General features: G+C 44.3%; 8 non-coding genes and 3 pseudogenes across 8 annotated transcripts; all 11 read left to right on the top strand.

Moving 5' to 3' along the window:
• The first annotated feature begins 3,780 nt into the window (after window positions 1–3,780).
• LOC140869216 (5S ribosomal RNA) lies at window positions 3,781–3,899 on the top strand. Its single transcript, XR_012146602.1, has one exon. It is a non-coding gene; the product is annotated as a 5S ribosomal RNA (ribosomal RNA).
• Window positions 3,900–13,587: 9,688 nt separating this feature from the next.
• On the top strand, window positions 13,588–13,706 carry LOC140869249 (5S ribosomal RNA). The gene has a single exon (XR_012146633.1). It is a non-coding gene; the product is annotated as a 5S ribosomal RNA (ribosomal RNA).
• A 400-nt stretch (window positions 13,707–14,106) lies between these two features.
• On the top strand, window positions 14,107–14,225 carry LOC140869428 (5S ribosomal RNA; annotated as a pseudogene).
• A 398-nt stretch (window positions 14,226–14,623) lies between these two features.
• On the top strand, window positions 14,624–14,742 carry LOC140868045 (5S ribosomal RNA). Its single transcript, XR_012145480.1, has one exon. It is a non-coding gene; the product is annotated as a 5S ribosomal RNA (ribosomal RNA).
• Window positions 14,743–15,142: 400 nt separating this feature from the next.
• On the top strand, window positions 15,143–15,261 carry LOC140869270 (5S ribosomal RNA). The gene has a single exon (XR_012146652.1). It is a non-coding gene; the product is annotated as a 5S ribosomal RNA (ribosomal RNA).
• A 397-nt stretch (window positions 15,262–15,658) lies between these two features.
• LOC140868478 (5S ribosomal RNA) lies at window positions 15,659–15,777 on the top strand. The gene has a single exon (XR_012145894.1). It is a non-coding gene; the product is annotated as a 5S ribosomal RNA (ribosomal RNA).
• Window positions 15,778–16,552: 775 nt separating this feature from the next.
• On the top strand, window positions 16,553–16,671 carry LOC140868312 (5S ribosomal RNA). The gene has a single exon (XR_012145736.1). It is a non-coding gene; the product is annotated as a 5S ribosomal RNA (ribosomal RNA).
• Window positions 16,672–17,071: 400 nt separating this feature from the next.
• Window positions 17,072–17,190, top strand: LOC140869474 (5S ribosomal RNA; annotated as a pseudogene).
• Window positions 17,191–17,589: 399 nt separating this feature from the next.
• LOC140869739 (5S ribosomal RNA) lies at window positions 17,590–17,708 on the top strand (annotated as a pseudogene).
• A 400-nt stretch (window positions 17,709–18,108) lies between these two features.
• On the top strand, window positions 18,109–18,227 carry LOC140868207 (5S ribosomal RNA). Its single transcript, XR_012145634.1, has one exon. It is a non-coding gene; the product is annotated as a 5S ribosomal RNA (ribosomal RNA).
• A 505-nt stretch (window positions 18,228–18,732) lies between these two features.
• On the top strand, window positions 18,733–18,851 carry LOC140868713 (5S ribosomal RNA). Its single transcript, XR_012146117.1, has one exon. It is a non-coding gene; the product is annotated as a 5S ribosomal RNA (ribosomal RNA).
• Window positions 18,852–19,229: the final 378 nt, after the last annotated feature.

The following is a 19,229-nucleotide window of genomic DNA, read 5'->3' as shown; positions in this document are numbered from 1 at the left end:
TGTGTGACACTCAATGGTTTACTGATACAACTAGTAGTGGGTTCACATCTCCATGTGATTCGGGATCAACAAGTCCCCTATGTGAGCATACCCCATATAGCTCCATTCTTATTGATCAACTCCTTTATAATAAGAACGTCAGAAAACTCAAGTCTGATAGTACCCAACCAGTCATTTTAAGCATCTAGCAGCATCACTTACATGACTCCCTAGGTATCTGTGGGTACCTGGGTTGCTAATCTCATCTTAGGGCAATTAACGATTAATAAACAATTAATCGAACAATAAAAGAATATTCAAACCAAGAGCTAAATTTTTATTATTAATTTTTTTTAAAAAAAACTGAGCACCTCGCTCGATCGTGTAAATTCACCCGATCGAGCGGGCAAGAAAGTCCAGCTCTCGGGTCTGAATCCATATTGGTCTCGCTCGATCGGTGAACTTCTACCGATCGAGAGGCCAAGAAAAATGGATTTCTCTGCTTGCAAAATACAGGCCTCGCTCGATCGGTGAAGTTCACCTGATCGAGCGGGCACCCTATTCAGAAAATAACAATGTAACTTTGCTGTACAATTTGATTCCAAATCTCATACCAACTTCATATAAACTTCTCAACTTGATTCTAGATAATTTACATGCATTCAAACTAATATCAAGTGATCTAAAATACATGAATTCTCAAGTATAAATCAATACTTGGCAAAAACAACATATACAAAGGTTCTTGATTTCTAACATGTTTATCAAATCATAAATACATGTCATCTGCTTAAAACCCAAATCTCCACTTCTAATCTTTCATTCTCGTGCAATCCAAGTCCACTCTAACTTGCTCATGCCCCAACCTGATGCAATGCACACATATAAACAAAGCAACAGCCGGATAACTCCGGTGAGAATAAATCTCAGTATGAAAGACATGCATATACATCATTAAAGCATATGGAATCTATATGCCATAAAACTCTAAAATCATAAAACATGTAATAACATGTAGATCATAGAATCATCATCGACTCTTAAATTCTTACACATAACGATTCATCTAAAGCAATAGCATATAAAGCATAATAAAACATTCATATCTAGAATGGCATATCACAACATGCTAGCATTGATAACTGCATATTCTAAACCATAGAAAACTCTAGGTTAATGCATAAATGCAATGCATGTGCCAAAGAATAGGCTATCAAATCTGATACCAATAAGCTTAGTTCTTGGGATCCCGGGGAATAAAATCTTTAACTAACCACCGACTCTCCCAATCAAGGTGGTGTTAAATATCTCAATTCCCCTGACTTTGGTGCAACTATAGTGAGTCATGTAGCTCTGGATATAAATCTATATTCCGTGCCATGAGTCATCTGACTCTGGAAGTAAATCTATATTCCATGCCACTCAACTACAGTTCTCCAAACGTCATATGCACTCTAGGATATTCTGCCCTCTGTGCTATTCAAGGTAGGGTTCAAGATGAATGCAACATAATCTGTATGCATTAAATAAGCTAACACATCTTGAACACACAATTCAAACATCATGCAAGGCAATAATAAGAAATATATCACTTAACACACTTAGACAAATAAGTATGTGATTTTAGGAAAACTCGAAAACCACCACGTTCTCGAGTTGTTCTACCTGGCGAGGATAATGTCGAATCATACCTTTCATCGCGATTCAAACATCTTGAATATTTTGCCAATGCTGAGTATCTCAAAGCTAGCCAAATCAGTCATACAATGCTGCTCATTTCAATCAGTGCTACTTGAAGGTATTCTTGATTCAACTTCAAACACTTCAAGTCATTCGAACTTGAACTCGTCGATTCAACTTCGATAATCTTCACTTCAAATTTCAAAACGTAGCACTTGGAGCTGTGATCGCAAATATATGTTCAATCGGAAATTCTACTGGGCGGATCAAAAGATATCGGAGTTGGAAATCTCAAAATTGGCTTGGAACCCTTTTCTCTTCCTCTCTCGGTTTCTTGCTGGGTTTCTGATCACTTTCTTGTCTTTACACGTTTTCAATATCAAGTTGCAAGTAGAATTGCATTTTGGTCCCTAAACTTTGGCATAATTGCAAATTAGTCCCCGGACAAGCAATTTAATTCAATTTCAATCCTAAATAATTTAAGAATAATAGAATTTAATTCTAAACTCTAAATATTCTCAAATTAAATATTCTTGAATTAAAATTAAATCATTTCGGAACTTATTGCATTTTAGTCCTTGAAATTCAATATTTACAAATGGGTCCTTGCTCGGATTTCATCCTCAAATTCAATATTTGATATTTATCATCTTGGAATTCACATCTTAAATTCCATAAATATCAATTCAAATATTTTTAATCTTTTACTTTAAGAATTTCGGATATTAAAATCTTAAAATCCGAAAATTCTCAAATTAAATATTTCTGACCCGAAATTGAAATCTCTAATTTCCATATTCTTAAATTCATCTTTTCACTTTTATTCGAAATTTAAATCTTAAATCCCGTAATTAAGAACTTAATATTTTTGGGCCTTACAGTATCAAATGATAATGCCTTCAAGAACCAATCAATTATGGTTAGCGTACAGTACGGTCCCTTCAACTCATATATCACGACCAATTCGACAACCATTGGTTTATCGAGAGTTGTCATTGAATCGATAACTATGTGTCATGCCGTAGTTGCATCGAAGGTGTAATTCAAGAAACCCCTTTCTTAATTACCACCTACTCTGATCAGAGATTTCAAGCTACGTATGCATGAGATTACATAGGATATCCATATTTGTAGGTAAGCTCTGAATCCCCGACTACAATGCATTGACTCCTATATGTCTCGTCACAACACCCAACAGTGCCACCTGATGACCCCAGATGAGTCGGTAAATAAGTCAAAGTGAAGAACTAGCATATAGAGTCTCCATGTTGTCCCGGGTCATAAGGACTAATGGTGTACAACCATAAACTAGGACTTCTCCACTCGATAAGTGAGAACCACTTGGAAAATCCTTTAGGAAGGGTTGTTCAGTGCACTCTACAAGGAGCACCTATTTGCATGCTTGGACATCTCCATGTCCCCTACCAATGAAAAATGGTACTCACATCGCAAATACTAGTCTCAAGCTCGAGCGGCCTTTATCCTTCTTTATGGTGGCTGAATCGACTAGGAACATTTTAGAATATACAGTATTCCAAATATGAGTTTCATGATAGTCATCACATGACCATCTCATATTCTTTCTACTATTTGTATATTCAAGTGCTTTATCTATGCAGCTTGCATGGGTATACAGACAAAGATTTGCCAAATTAAATAATGTCAAATATTATTAAAATAAAGATTGTCATACAAGAGTTCTCTCAAGGACCATCGGCCAACACATTGGCTCGACGGGCACCTACTCTAACAAAGTCCTCGTGTTGCACCCTTTTTTCATTAATTTCTTTTTTTATTACTCGTACTTCTTGTTCCTACGATTCCTCGCCGTCTTATTCTGACTCTTTCAGTCCAATCCACGGATAGAAAAGATGCAATAGACTGAATCACACGACGTGGACATGCGATCTGGGTGACGCGGACCGCTTTGGTGGTTCCCAGCGTGCCCTACGGGAAAAACGACCCAAAAAACCATCTTCGGGTTGGAATTTAAGCTTCTCCGTCTCTTAGACTGAGATGCGCATTGTAGGTATCAAGACGAGCTTCGTGTTTGAAAGGGCAGCGCCTGTTCCCCTGATCCGCAATTCGAGAGACAAAACAAAATAGAATTCATTCACCGTTAGGTGCGTTCATACCAGCACTAATGCATCGGATCCCATCAGAACTCCGAATTTAAGCGTGATTGGGAGAGAGCAGTACTAGGATGGGTGACCCCCTGGGAAGTTCTCGTGTTGCACCCCTTTTTCATTAATTTCTTTTTTATTACTCATACTTATTGTTCCTCCGATTCCTCGCCGTCCTATTCCCGACTCTTTCAGTCCAATCCGCGGATAGAAAATATGCAATAGACTGAATCACACGACGTGAACGTGCGATGTGGGTGACGCGGGCCACTTCGGTGGGTCCCAGCGCGCCCTACGGGAAAAATGACCCGAAAGACAATCTATGGGTTGAAATTTGTGCGTCTTCGTGTAGTGACCCTTACCTGGATCACCTACTAAACAGAACTTAGGCATGCAATTAACTTAATTAAACGGATATCAGAATAAAAATGCGGAAACCAAATACAAAATACAATCCCAAGTAAAGGAATCTGTAAATACCCAAATATTATACAATCATATCGAACAGCTGTATCAATCCAAATTACAACAGAAATAAACCTAGGCGAAGCTCCAGCTGACCAACCACTGCCTAGCCCCTCTTGTATCCACCCGCCTCATCCAATCGCAAACCTCACCCATGAAATAGGGTGTCCAGAAACATAGAGTACGAGACGTGAGCATAAAATGCTCAGCACGAGAGTATGAGTATACATGCATGCAAAGTGAACTCCCTATAAACTCGAGGTCAAGGATCAGATAACAGAGACAGAACGGGCCCTGGTATGTAGCACGCTGTGTCGTCGCTTCAGGAGGTGGCTCCCATACCATAATACCAGTGGATATGCCGGACCCAAATCAATGGAAGTCCAACCACTAACAGGATAGGGAAAAACCCTTCTAACAGACATCTCGAAGGAGATAGCTCAGTATGCAAATGAATGCAGCATAAATAAATGATATATAAACCATGAAGTCACATAATACATGCATACTCAGTCAGGATATCTCGAACAGTACTTCCGTACCTCAAATCAGTGCAAGCTCTACCAACTCTAGGTCCACGCTTATAGTCTGCTCTACACTTCCAAATGATACTACTATCATTATAGCGCTCTAAAAGCCTTAACTAAGCTATTGCATACTCCTAAATATTTATAGGAAGAAAAAGCTATACCTTCGTCCGTCGTTAGCCCTTTGAGGTCGATGCCTCCAGAACTTGGGCACAACTCTGCTACAACTATCAAACACCTCGACGACTCCCGGGTCAAGCCTAGGAAGGCTAGAACAACTCGAATATGACTAGAGTAGAGAGGAAATATGGAATTGGCAATTGAAAGTGAATTCTTGGCCTTCTATTTATAGACAACGATCGGAACGTCCAAACATCGATCGGACCATCCGATCCTGCCATCGGGGCTTTCAAAGATCCTGATCTTCCACGCATCAAAATATCACTTGTTGACTTCGGATAGGGGTGATCGGAGCTTCCGATCCTGCATCGGAGCTTCCGATCCTGTTCGGAGATTCCGAACTCACCTTCAGAGCTTTTGAACTCTTCCCAAGAATAATGATTAATTCCTTAATTACTGATTTTGGTTACGGGCTACTACATTCTCCCCCACTTAAGATATTTTGCCCTCGAAATCAGATCTTAAGTACTGAATGTAATACAGAAATCAGATACATTCTTTATTCCAGTTAAACGCTTACAGAGTTTACAACTGAATACAACTTAAGAATGAAATCAAAACAACTCAGGATGGTTTTCACGCATCCTGTCCTCAAGCTCCCAAGTAGCTTCCTCAGTGCCTCGGCGTTGCCACTGAACTAAAACCAGAGGAATGACTTTGTTCCGCAAAACCTTATCCTTATAATCTAGGTTACGAATAGGTTTCTAAACATAAGTCAAATCCTTGCTTACCTGAACCTCAGACCGCTGCAGAATATGAGACTCATCCGCCACATACCGTCGCAACAGAGATACGTGGAACACTTCCTGAATACTGGAAATATGCGGTGGCAAAGCTAGTCGATAAGCCAAATTGCCAATGCTCTCATAGATCTCAAACGGACCGATAAACCTGGGAGACAACTTGCCCTTAAGGCCAAATCTGAGAATCTTGCGGAAAGGTGACACTCTCAAAAACACTTTCTCTCCGACATCGAACTGCAAAGGCCTACGCTTAGTGTTAGCATAGCTGGCCTGACGATCCTGTGCAGTCTTAATCCGTTTCTTGATCTGATCAACAATGTCTATCGCCTGTTGGATAAACTCCAGTCCCTCAGCCTGTCTCTCCCCAACTTCTTCCCAGAAGAGTGGAGTACGACAACGTCGCCCGTACAATGCCTCAAAAGGTGTCATCCCAATACTAGTATGATAGCTGTTGTTGTACGCGAACTCAATCAATGGCAAATGATCCTGCCAGGCTGAACCAAAATCCATGACGCACGCTCTAAGCATATGCTCCAAAGTACAGATAGTGTTCTCTGACTGACCATCAGTCTCCGGATGATAGGCAGTACTCAAACTAAGAGTAGTACCCATCGCATGCTGAACACTCCCCCATAATCTAGAAGTAAACCTGGGGTCTCGATCGCTGACAATGCTCACAGGCACTCCATGAAGTCGAACGATCTCCTGAATGTACAACCGAGCCATACGATCCACATTGTACTCCCGGCTATAGGCAATGAAATGCGCTGACTTGGTGAGTCGGTCCACCACAACCCAGATAGCAACACAGTTCCTCGGGGATACCGGCAAATGGGTCACAAAGTCCATTGTGATAAACTCCCATTTCCATTCAGGAATAGGCAGACTGTGAAGCAATCCTCCAGGTCTTCGGTGCTATGCCTTGACATGTTGACACACCAAACATCTTGAAACAAACTGATAAACACTACGTTTCATTCCCTTCCACCAGAAACGAGTACGTAGATCCTTGTACATATTGTTGCTCCCAGGATGAATACTCAACTTAGTGCGATGCGCCTGAGACAAAATCTCCTCTCGCAACTCTTCATCCTGCGGAATCACAAGCCTACCAGACAAACACAGAAAGCCATCTAATTGATAATGAAATCCAGACGAGCTACCCTCGTTAGCAAGATGAGCTAAACGCTGGGTCTTTGAATCAGACATCTGAGCATCTCGAATCCGTGAATACAAAGCTGGCTCAGCTAATATCGCAAACATCTGGATACTCTGCATACCTTTCTTATGCTTGAAGGTATATCCTGAAGTACAACAGTCACTGATCGCACTAGACATCGAACAAGTCTGAAGTGCGGATAGTCGTACCTTGTGACTCAAAGCATCAGCAGTGAGATTAGCAACTCCCGGATGGTACTTAATCTCGCAATCATAGTCCTTAAGCAAGTCCATCCAACGTCTCTGCCTCATGTTCAACTCCGCCTGAGTGAACAACTACTTGAGACTCTTATGGTCGGTGAAGATCTCAAATTTTTTGCCATACAGATAATGACTTGTTGACTTAGGATAGGGGTGATTGGAGCTTCCGATCCTGATCGGAGCTTCCGATCCTGTTCGGAGCTTCCGATCCTGTTCGGAGCTTCCGAACTCACCTTCGGAGCTTTTGAACTCTTCCCAAGAATAATGATTAATTCCTTAATTACTGATTTTGGTTACGGGCTACTACATTCTCCCCCACTTAAGATATTTTGCCCTCGAAATCAGATCTTAAGTACTGAATGTAATACAGAAATCAGATACATTCTTTATTCCAGTTAAACGCTTACAGAGTTTACAACTGAATACAACTTAAGAATGAAATCAAAACAACTCAGGATGGTCTTCACGCATCCTGTCCTCAAGCTCCCAAGTAGCTTCCTCAGTGCCTCGGCGTTGCCACTGAACTAAAACCAGAGGAATGAATTTTTTCTGCAAAACCTTATCCTTATAATCCAGGATACGAATAGGTTTCTCAACATAAGTCAAATCCTTGCTTACCTGAACCTCAGACCGCTGCAGAATATGAGACTCATCCGCCACATACCGTCGCAAGAGAGATACGTTGAACATGTCGTGAATATTGGAAAGATGCGGTGGGAAAGTTAGTCAATAAGCCAAATCGCCAATGCTCTCAAAGATCTCAAACGGACCGATAAACCTGGGAGACAACTTGCCCTTAAGGCCAAATATGATAATCTTGCGGAAAGGTGACACTCTCAAAAACACTTTTTCCCCGACATCGAACTGCAAAGGCCTACGCTTAGTGTTAGCATAGCTGGACTGATGATCCTGTGCAGTCTTAATCCGTTTCTTGATATGATCAACAATGTCTATCGCCTGTTGGATAAACTCCGGTCCCTCAGCCTGTCTCTCCCCCACTTCTTCCCAAAAGAGTGGAGTACAACAACGTCGCCCGTACAATGCCTCAAAAGGTGCCATCCCAATACTAGTATGATAGCTGTTGTTGTACGCGAACTCAATCAATGGAAAATGATCCTGCCAGGCTGAACCAAAATCCATGACGCACACTCTAAGCATATCCTCCAAAGTACGAATAGTGCGCTCTGACTAACCATCAGTCTCCGGATGATAGGCAGTACTCAAACTGAGAGTAGTACCCATCGCACGCTGAACACTCCCCCATAATCTAGAAGTAAACCTGGGGTCTCGATCGCTAACAATGCTCACAGGCACTCCATGAAGTCGAACGATCTCCTGAATGTACAACTGAGCCATACGATCCACATTGTACTCCCGGCTATAGGCAATGAAATGCGTTGACTTGGTGAGTCGGTCCACCACAACCCAGATAGCATCACAGTTCCTTGGGGATACCGACAAATGGGTCACAAAGTCCATTGCGATAAACTCCCATTTAGATTCAGGAATAGGCAGACTGTGAAGCAATCCTCCAGGTCGTCGGTGCTCTGCCTTGACCTGTTGACACACCAAACATCTCGAAAAAAACTGATAAACACTACGTTTCATTCCCTTACACCAGAAACGAGTACGTAGATCCTTGTACATCTTGTTGCTCACAGGATGAATACTCAACTTCGTGCGATGCGCCTGAGACAAAATCTCCTCTCGCAACTCTTCATCCTGCGGAATCACAAGCCTACCAGACAAACACAGAAAGCCATCTAACTGATAATGAAATCCAGACGAGCTACCCTCGTTAGCTAGATGAGCTAAATGCTGGGTCTTTGAATCAGACATCTGAGCATCTCGAATCCGTGAATACAAAGCTGGCTCAGATAATATCGCAAACACCTGGATACTCTGCATACCTTTCTTATGCTTGAAGTTATATCCTGAAGTACAACAGTCACTGATCGCACTAGACATCGAACAAGTCTGAAGTGCGGATAGTCGCACCTTGCGACTCAAAGCATCAGCAGTGAGATTAGCAACTCCCGGATGGTACTTAATCTCGCAATCATAGTCCTTAAGGAAGTCCATCCAACGTCTCTGCCTCATGTTCAACTCCGCCTGAGTGAACAAATACTTGAGACTCTTATGGTCGGTGAAGATCTCAAATTTTTTGCCATACAGATAATGACTTGTTGACTTTGGATAGGGGTGATTGGAGCTTCCGATCCTGATCGGAGCTTCCGATCCTGCATCGGAGCTTCCGATCCTGTTCGGAGCTTCCGAACTCACCTTCGGAGCTTTTGAACTCTTCCCAAGAATAATGATTAATTCCTTAATTACTGATTTTGGTTACGGGCTACTACATTCTCCCCCACTTAAGATATTTTGCCCTCGAAATCAGATCTTAAGTACTGAATGTAATACAGAAATCAGATACATTCTTTATTCCAGTTAAACGCTTATAGAGTTTACAAATGAATACAACTTCAGAATGAAATCAAAACAACTCAGGATGGTCTTCACGCATCCTTTCCTCAAGCTCCCAAGTAGCTTCCTCAGTGCCTCGGCGTTGCCACTGAACGAAAACCAGAGAAATGACTTTGTTCCGCAAAACCTTATCTTTATAATCCATGATACGAATAGGTTTCTCAACATAAGTCAAATCCTTGCTTACCTGAACCTCAGACCGCTGCAGAATATGAGACTCATCCACCACATACCATCGCAACAGTGATACGTGGAAAACGTCGTGAATACTGGAAAGATGTGGTGGCAAAGCTAGTCGATAAGCCAAATCGCCAATGCTCTCAAAGATCTCAAACGGACCGATAAACCTGGGAGACAACTTGCCCTTAAGGCCAAATCTGAGAATCTTGCGGAAAGGTGACACTCTCAAAAACACTTTCTCCCCGACATCGAACTGCAAAGGCCTACGCTTAGTGTTAGCATAGCTGGCCTGACGATCCTATGCAGTCTTAATCCGTTTCTTGATCTGATCAACAATGTCTATCGCCTGTTGGATAAACTCCGATTTCTCAGCCTGTCTCTCCCCCACTTCTTCCCTGAAGAGTGGAGTACGACAACATCGCCCGTACAATGCCTCAAAAGGTGCCATCCCAATACTAGTATGATAGCTGTTGTTGTACGCGAACTCAATCAATGGCAAATGATCCTGCCAGGCTGAACAAAAATCCATGACGCACACTCTAAGCATATCCTCCAAAGTATGGATAGTGCGCTCTGACTGACCATCAGTCTCCGGATGATAGGCAGTACTCAAACTGAGAGTAGTACCCATCGCACGCTGAACACTCCCCCATAATCTAGAAGTAAACCTGGGGTCTCGATCGCTGACAATGCTCACAGGCACTCCATGAAGTCGAACAATCTCTTGAATGTACAATCGAGCCATACGATCCACATTGTACTCCCGGCTATAGGAAATGAAACGCGTTGACTTGGTGAGTCGGTCCACCACAACCCAGATAGCATCACAGTTCCTCGGGGATACCGGCAAATGGGTCACAAAGTCCATTGTGATAAACTCCCATTTCCATTTAGGAATAGACAGACTGTGAAGCAATCCTCCAGGTCGTCGGTGCTCTGCCTTGACCTGTTGACACACCAAACATCTCGAAACAAACTGATAAACACTATGTTTCATTCCCTTCCACCAGAAACGAGTACGTAGATCCTTGTACATCTTGTTGCTCCCAGGATGAATACTCAACTTAGTGCGATGCGCCTGAGACAAAATCTCCTCTCGCAACTCTTCATCCTGCGGAATCACAAGACTACCAGACAAACACAGAAAGCCATCTAACTGATAATGAAATCCAGACGAGCTACCCTCGTTAGCTAGATGAGCTAAATGCTGGGTCTTTGAATCAGACATCTGAGCATCTCGAATCCGTGAATACAAAGCTGGCTCAGATAATATCGCAAACATCTGGATACTCTGCATACCTTTCTTATGCTTGAAGTTATATCCTGAAGTACAACAGTCACTGATCGCACTAGACATCGAACAAGTCTGAAGTGCGGATAGTCGCACCTTGTGACTCAAAGCATCAGCAGTGAGATTAGCAACTCCCGGATGGTACTTAATCTCGCAATCATAGTCCTTAAGCAAGTCCATCCAACGTCTCTGCCTCATGTTCAACTCCGCCTGAGTGAACAAATACTTGAGACTCTTATGGTCGGTGAAGATCTCAAATTTTTTGCCATACAGATAATGACTTGTTGACTTCGGATAGGGGTGATTGGAGCTTCCGATCCTGATCGGAGCTTCCGATCCTGTTCGGAGCTTCCGAACTCACCTTCGGAGCTTTTGAACTCTTCTCAAGAATAATGATTAATTTCTTAATTACTGATTTTGGTTACGGGCTACTACATTCTCCCCCACTTAAGATATTTTGCCCTCGAAATCAGATCTTAAGTACTGAATGTAATACAGAAATCAGATACATTCTTTATTCCAGTTAAACGCTTACAGAGTTTACAACTGAATACAACTTAAGAATGAAATCAAAACAACTCAGGATGGTCTTCACGCATCCTGTCCTCAAGCTCCCAAGTAGCTTCCTCAGTGCCTCCGCATTGCCACTGAACTAAAACCAGAGAAATGACTTTGTTCCGCAAAACCTTATCTTTATAATCCAGGATACGAATAGGTTTCTCAACATAAGTCAAATCCTTGCTTACGTGAACCTCAGACCGCCGCAGAATATGAGACTCATCCGCCACATACCGTCGCAACCGTGATACGTGGAAAACGTCGTGAATACTGGAAAGATGTGGTGGCAAAGCTAGTCGATAAGCCAAATCGCCAATGCTCTCAAAGATCTCAAACGGACCGATAAACCTGGGAGACAACTTGCCCTTAAGACCAAATCTGAGAATCTTGCAGAAAGGTGACACTCTCAAAAACACTTTCTCCCCGACATCGAACTGCAAAGGCCTACGCTTAGTGTTAGCATAGCTGGCCTGACGATCCTATGCAGTCTTAATCCGTTTCTTGATCTGATCAACAATGTCTATCGCCTGTTGGATAAACTCCGATTTCTCAGCCTGTCTCTCCCCCACTTCTTCGCTGAAGAGTGGAGTACGACAACATCACCCGTACAACGCCTCAAAAGGTGCCATCCCAATACTAGTATGATAGCTGTTGTTGTACGTGAACTCAATCAATGGCAAATGATCCTGCCAGGCTGAACAAAAATCCATGACGCACACTCTAAGCATATCCTCCAAAGTACGGATAGTGCGCTCTGACTGACCATCAGTCTCCGGATGATAGGCAGTACTCAAACTGAGAGTAGTACCCATCGCATGCTGAACACTCCCCCATAATCTAGAAGTAAACCTGGGGTCTCGATCGCTGACAATGCTCATAGGCACTCCATGAAGTCGAACGATCTCTTGAATGTACAATCGAGCCATACGATCCACATTGTACTCCCGGCTATAGGAAATGAAATGCATTGACTTGGTGAGTCGGTCCACCACAACCCAGATAGCATCACAGTTCCTCGGGGATACCGGCAAATGGGTCACAAAGTCCATTGTGATAAACTCCCATTTCCATTTAGGAATAGACAGACTGTGAAGCAATCCTCCAGGTCGTCGGTGCTCTGCCTTGACCTGTTGACACACCAAACATCTCAAAACGAACTGATAAACGCTATGTTTCATTCCCTTCCACCAGAAACGAGTACGTAGATCCTTGTACATCTTGTTGCTCCCAGGATGAATACTCAACTTAGTGCGATGCGCCTGAGACAAAATCTCCTCTCGCAACTCTTCATCCTGCGGAATCACAAGACTACCAGACAAACACAGAAAGCCATCTAACTGATAATGAAATCCAGACGAGCTACCCTCGTTAGCTAGATGAGCTAAATGCTGGGTCTTTGAATCAGAGATCTGAGCATCTCGAATCCGTGAATACAAAGCTGGCTCAGATAATATCGCAAACATCTGGATACTCTGCATACCTTTCTTATGCTTGAAGTTATATCCTGAAGTACAACAGTCACTGATCGCACTAGACATCGAACAAGTCTGAAGTGCGGATAGTCGCACCTTGCGACTCAAAGCATCAGCAGTGAGATTAGCAACTCCCGGATGGTACTTAATCTCGCAATCATAGTCCTTAAGCAAGTCCATCCAACGTCTCTGCCTCATGTTCAACTCCACCTGAGTGAACAAATACTTGAGACTCTTATGGTCGGTGAAGATCTCAAATTTTTTGCCATACAGATAATGACTTGTTGACTTCGGATAGGGGTGATTGGAGCTTCCAATCCTGATCGGAGCTTCCGATCCTGCATCGGAGCTTCCGATCCTGTTCGCTTGAGCAGGCTGAAGCTCCCGTAACTCTCAGCCGATTGAAATTTATGTGTGTTTGAAAGTGCAGCGCTTGTTCCTCCAATCCGCAATTCGAGAAACAAAACAATAAAGAATTCATTCACTGTTGGGTGCGATCATACCAGCCCTAATGCATCGGATCCCATCAGAACTCCGAACTTAAATGTGCTTGGGCGAGAGCAGTACTAGGATGGGTGACCCCTTGGGCAGTCCTCGTGTTGCCCCCTTTTTTCATTTATTTCTTTTTTTATTTCTCGTATTTCTTGTTCCTCTGATTCCTCGCCGTCCTATTCCCGACTCGATCACTCCAATCCGCGGATAGAAAATATGCAATAGACTAAATCACATGATGTGGACGTGCGATTTGGGTGACTCGGGCCGCTTCGGTGGGTCCCAGCGCGCCGTAATGGAAAAATAACCCGAAATACCATCTCCGGGTTGGATTTTGTACGTCTCCGTCTATTATACCGAGATGCGCGCTATATGTATCGAGACGAGCTTCGCGTTAGCAGGCTGAAGCTCCCGTAACTCTCAGCCGATCGAAAGTTCTGTCCGTTGGAAAGGGCAGCTCCTGTTCCTCCGATTCACAATTCGAGAGACAAAACAATAAAAAATTAATTCACTGTTGGATGCGATCATACCAACACTAATGCATCGGATCCCATCAAAACTCCGAAGTTATGCGTGCTTGGGCGAGATCAGTACTAGGATGGGTAACCCCCTGGAAAGTCCTCGTGTTGCACCCCTTTTTCATTAATTTGTTTTTTTATTACTCGTACTTATTGTTCCTCCGATTCCTCCTCGTCCTATTCCCGACTCTTTCTGTCCAATCCGCGGATAGAAAAGATGCAATAGAATGAATCACACGACGTGGACGTGCGATGAGGGTGACGCGGGCCGCTTCGGTGGGTCCCAGCATGCCCTACGGGAAAAATTACCCGAAAGACAATCTACGGGTTGAAATTTTTGCGTCTTCATCTCTTAGACTGAGATGCGCACTAGGTATCGAGACAAGCTTCGCGTGAGCACGGTGAAGCTCCCGTAACTCTCAACCGATCGAAAGTTATGTCTGTTTGAAAGTGCAGCGTCTGTTCCTCCGATCCGCAATTCGAGAGACAAAACAACAAAGAATTCATTCACTATTGGGTACGATCATACCAACACTAATGCACCGAATCCCATCAGAACTTCGAAGTTAAGCGTGCTTGGGCGAGATCAGTACTAGGATGGGTGACCCCTTGGGAAGTCCTCGTGTTGCACCCCTTTTTCATTAATTTTTTTTTTTATTACTCGTACTTATCGTTTCTCCGATTCCTCGCCGTCCTATTCCCGACTCTATAAGTCCAATCCGCGGATAGAAAAGATGCAATAGACTGAATCACACGACGTGGACGTGCGATCTGGGTGACGCAGGCCGCTTCGGTGGGTCCCAGAGCACCCTACGGAAAAATGATCCGAAAGACCATCTCCGGGTTGGAATTTTTTGCGTCTCCATCTCTTAGAACGAGATGCGCGCTGTAGGTATCGAGATGAGCTTCGCGTGAGCAGGTTGAAGCTCCCGTAACGCTCAGCCGATCGAAAGTTATGTCCGTTCGAAAGTGCAGCGCCTGTTCCTTCGATCCGCAATTCGAGAGACAAAACAACAAAGAATTCATTCACTGTTGGGTGCGATCTTACCAACACTAATGCACCGGATCCCATCATAACTCCGAAGTTAAGCGTGATTGGGCAAGAGCAGTACTATGATGGGTGACCCCCTGGGATGTCCTCGTGTTGCACCCCTTTTTTCATTAATTTTTTTATTAATCGTATTTATTGTTCCTCCGATTCCTCGCCGTCCTATTCCTGACTCTTATAGTCCAATCCTCGGATAGAAAATATGCAATAGACTGAATCACACGATGTAGACGGGCGATCTGGGAGACGCGGGCCGCTTCGGTGGGTCCCAGCGCGCCCTACTGGAAAAACGACCCGAAAGACCATCTCCAGGTTGGAATTTGTGTGTCTCCGTCTCTTAGAACGAGATGCGTGCTATGGTTATCGAGACGAGATTCGCGTGAGCAGGTTGAAGCTCCAGTAACTCTCAGTCGATCAAAAGTTATGTCCGTTTAAAAGTGTAGCGCCTGTTCCTACGATCCGCAATTCGAGAGATAAAACAACAAAGAATTCATTCACTGTTGGGTGCGATCATACCAGCATTAATGCACCCAATTCCATCAGAACTCCGAAGTTAAGAGTGCTTGGGCGAGAGCAGTACTAGAATGGGTGACCCCTTGGGAAGTCCTCGTGTTGCACCCCTTTTTCATTAATTTCTTTTTTTATTACTCGTACTTCTTGTTCCTCCGATTCCTTGCCGTCCTATTCCCAACTCTTACAGTCCAATCCTCGGATAGAAAAGATGCAATAGACTTAATCATACGACGTGGACGTGCGATGTGAGTGACGCGGGCCGGTTCGGTGGGTCCCAGCGGGCCCTATGGGAAAAATGACCCGAAAGACCATCTCTGAGTTGGAATTTGTGTGTCTCCGTCTCTTAGACCGGGATGCGCACTATAGGTATCGAGACGAGCTTTGCATGAGCTGGGTGAAGCTCCCGTAACTCTCAGCCGATCGAAAGTTATGTCCGTTTGAAAGTGCAACGGCTGTTCTGGGAAGTCATCGTGTTGCACCCCTTTTTCATTAATTTCTTTTTTTTATTACTCGTACTTCTTGTTCCTCCGATTCCTCTCCGTCCTATTCCCAACGCTTACAGTCCAATCCTCGGATAGAAAAGATGCAATAGACTGAATCACATGACGTGGACGTGCGATGTGGGTGACGCGGGCCGCTTAGGTGGGTCCCAGCGTGCCCTACGGGAAAAACGACCAAAAGGACCATCTCCAGGTTGGAATTTGTGCGTCTCCGTCTATTTGACCGGGATGCGCACTATAGGTAATGAGACGAGCTTCGCGTGAGCAGGGAGAAGCTTCCGTAACTCTCAGCCGATCGAAAGTTATGTCCGTTTGAAAGTGCAGCGCCAGTTCCTCCGATACGCAATTCGAGAGACAAAACAACAAAGAATTCATTCACTGTTGGGTGTGATCATACCAGCACTAATGCACCGGATCCCATCAGAACTCCGAAGTTAAGCATGCTTGGGCGAGAGCAGTACTATGTTGGGTGACCCCCTAGGAAGTCCTCTTGTTGCACCCCTTTTCATTAATTTCTTTTTTTTATTACTTGTACTTCTTGTTCCTCCGATTCCTCTCCGTCCTATTCCCGACTCTTACAGTCCAATCCTCGGATATAAAAGATGCAATAGACTGAATCACACGACGTGGACGTGCGATCTGGGAGATGCGGGCCGCTTCGGGGGGTCCCAGCGCGCCCTACGGGAAAAACGATCCAAAAGACCATCTTCGGGTTGGAATTTGTGCGTCTCCGTCTCTTTGACCGAGATGTGTGCTATAGGTATCGAGATGAGCTTCGTATGAGCAGGCTGAAGCTCCCGTAACTCTCAGCCGATCGAAAGTTATGTGCGTTTGAATGTGCAGCGCTTGTTCCTCCGATCCGCAATTCGAGAGACAAAACAATAAAGAATTCATTCACTGTTGGGTGTGATCATACCTGAACTAATGCATCGGATACCATCAGAACTCCGAACTTTAGCGTTCTTGGGCGAGAGCAGTACTAGGATAGGTGACCCCCTGGGAAGTCCTCGTGTTGCACCCATTTTTCATTTATTTCTTTTTTTATTACTCGTACTTCTTGTTCCTTCGATTTCTCGCCATCCTATTCCCGACTCTTTCAATACAATATGCGGATATAAAATATGAAAATACTGAATCACACAATGTGGACGTGCGATCTATGTGATGCGGGCCGCTTTGGTGGGTCCCAGCGTGCCCTACGGGAAAAACGACCGGAAATACCATCTATGGGTTGGAATTTGTACGACTTCGTCTCTTATACCGAGATGCGCGCTATAGGTATCGAGACGATATTCGCGTGAGCAGGCTGAAGCTCCCGTAACTCTCAGCCGATCGAAAGTTATGCCTGTTTGAAAAGGCAGCGCCAATTCCTCCGATCCGCAATTCGAGAGACAAAACAATAAAGAATTCATTCACTGTTGGGAGCGATCATACCAGAACTATTGCATCGGATCCCATCAGAACTATGAAGTTATGTTTGCTTGGGCGAGAGCAGTACTAGGATGGGTGACCCCCTGGGAAGTCCTCGTGTTCCACCCCTTTTTCATTAATTTCTTTTTTTATTACTCGTACTTATTGTTCCTCCGATTCATCGTCATCCTATTCCCGACCCTTTTAGTCCAATCCGCGGATATAAAAGATGCAATAGACTGAATCACATGACGTGGACGTGCAATGTGAGTGACGCGGGCCGCTTTGGTGGGTCCCAGCACGCCTTACGGGAAAAATGACCCAATAGAAAATCTACAGGTTGGAATTTGTGCGTCTTCGTCTGTTAGACCGAGATGTGCGTTATATGTATCGAGACGAGCTTTGAGTGAGCAGGGTGAAGCTCCCGTAACTCTAAGCCGATCGAAAATTATGTCCGTTTGAAAGTGCAGCGCCTGTTCCTCCGATCCGCAATTCGAGAGGCAAAACAACAAAGAATTCATTCACTGTTGGATACGATCATACCAGCACTAATGCACTGGATCCCATCAGAACTCCGAAGTTAAGCGTTCTTGGGCGAGAGCAGTACTAGGATGGGTGACCCCTTGGGAAGTCCTCGTGTTGCACCCCTTTATCATTAATTTCTTTTTTTTATTACTCGAACTTCTTTTTCCTCCGATTTCTCGCCGTCCTATTCCCGACTCTTTCAGTCTAATCTTTGGATAGAAAAGATGCAATAGACTAAATCACACGACGTGGATGTGCGATCTGGGTGACGCGGGCCGATTCGGTATGTCCCAGCGCGCCCTACGGGAAAAACGAACCGAAATACCATCCCCGGGTTGGAATTTGAGCGTCTCCGTCTCTTAGACCAAGATGTGCGCTGTAGGTATCGAGACGAGCTTCGCGTGAGACGTGCGATCTGGGTGATGCGGGCCGCTTTGGTGGGTCCCAGCGCGCCCTATGGGAAAAATGACCTGAAAGACCATCTCCGGGTTAGAATTTCAGATTCTCCGTCTCTTAGACTAAGATGCACGTTGTAGGTATCAGGTCGAGCTTTGCGTTTGAAAGTGCAGCGCCTGTTCCTCCGATCCGCAATTCGAGAAACAAAACCATGAAGATTTCATTCACTGTTGGGTGCGATCATACCAGCACTATTGCATCGGATCCCATCAGAACTCCGAATTAAAGCATGCTTGGGCGAGATCTGTACTAGGATGGGTGACCACCTGGGAAGTCCTCGTGTTGCACCCTTTTTAATTAATTTCTTTTTTATTACTCGTACTTCTTGTTCTTCCGATTCTTCTCCGTCCTATTCCCGACTCTTTCAGTCCAATCCACGGATAGAAATGATGCAATAGACTGAATCACATGATGTGGACGTGCGATCTGGGTGACGCGGGCCACTTCAGTGGGTCCCAGCGCGCCCTACGGGAAAAACGACCCGAAAGACCATCTCCGGGTTGGAATTTGTGCGTCTCCATCTCTTAGCCCGAGATGCGCGTTGTAGGTATCGAGAAGAGCTTCGCGTGAGCCCCGTAACTCTCAGCCGATCAAAAGTTATGTCCGTTTGAAAGTGCAGCCCCTGTTCCTTCAATCCGCAATTCGAGAGACAAAACAACAAAGAATTTC

The sequence above is a fragment of the Henckelia pumila genome, chromosome 4 (assembly GCF_033568475.1).
Source record: "Henckelia pumila isolate YLH828 chromosome 4, ASM3356847v2, whole genome shotgun sequence".
Classification (NCBI taxonomy): Eukaryota; Viridiplantae; Streptophyta; class Magnoliopsida; order Lamiales; family Gesneriaceae; genus Henckelia; species Henckelia pumila.
This window is presented reverse-complemented; position numbering and strand designations above follow the sequence as displayed.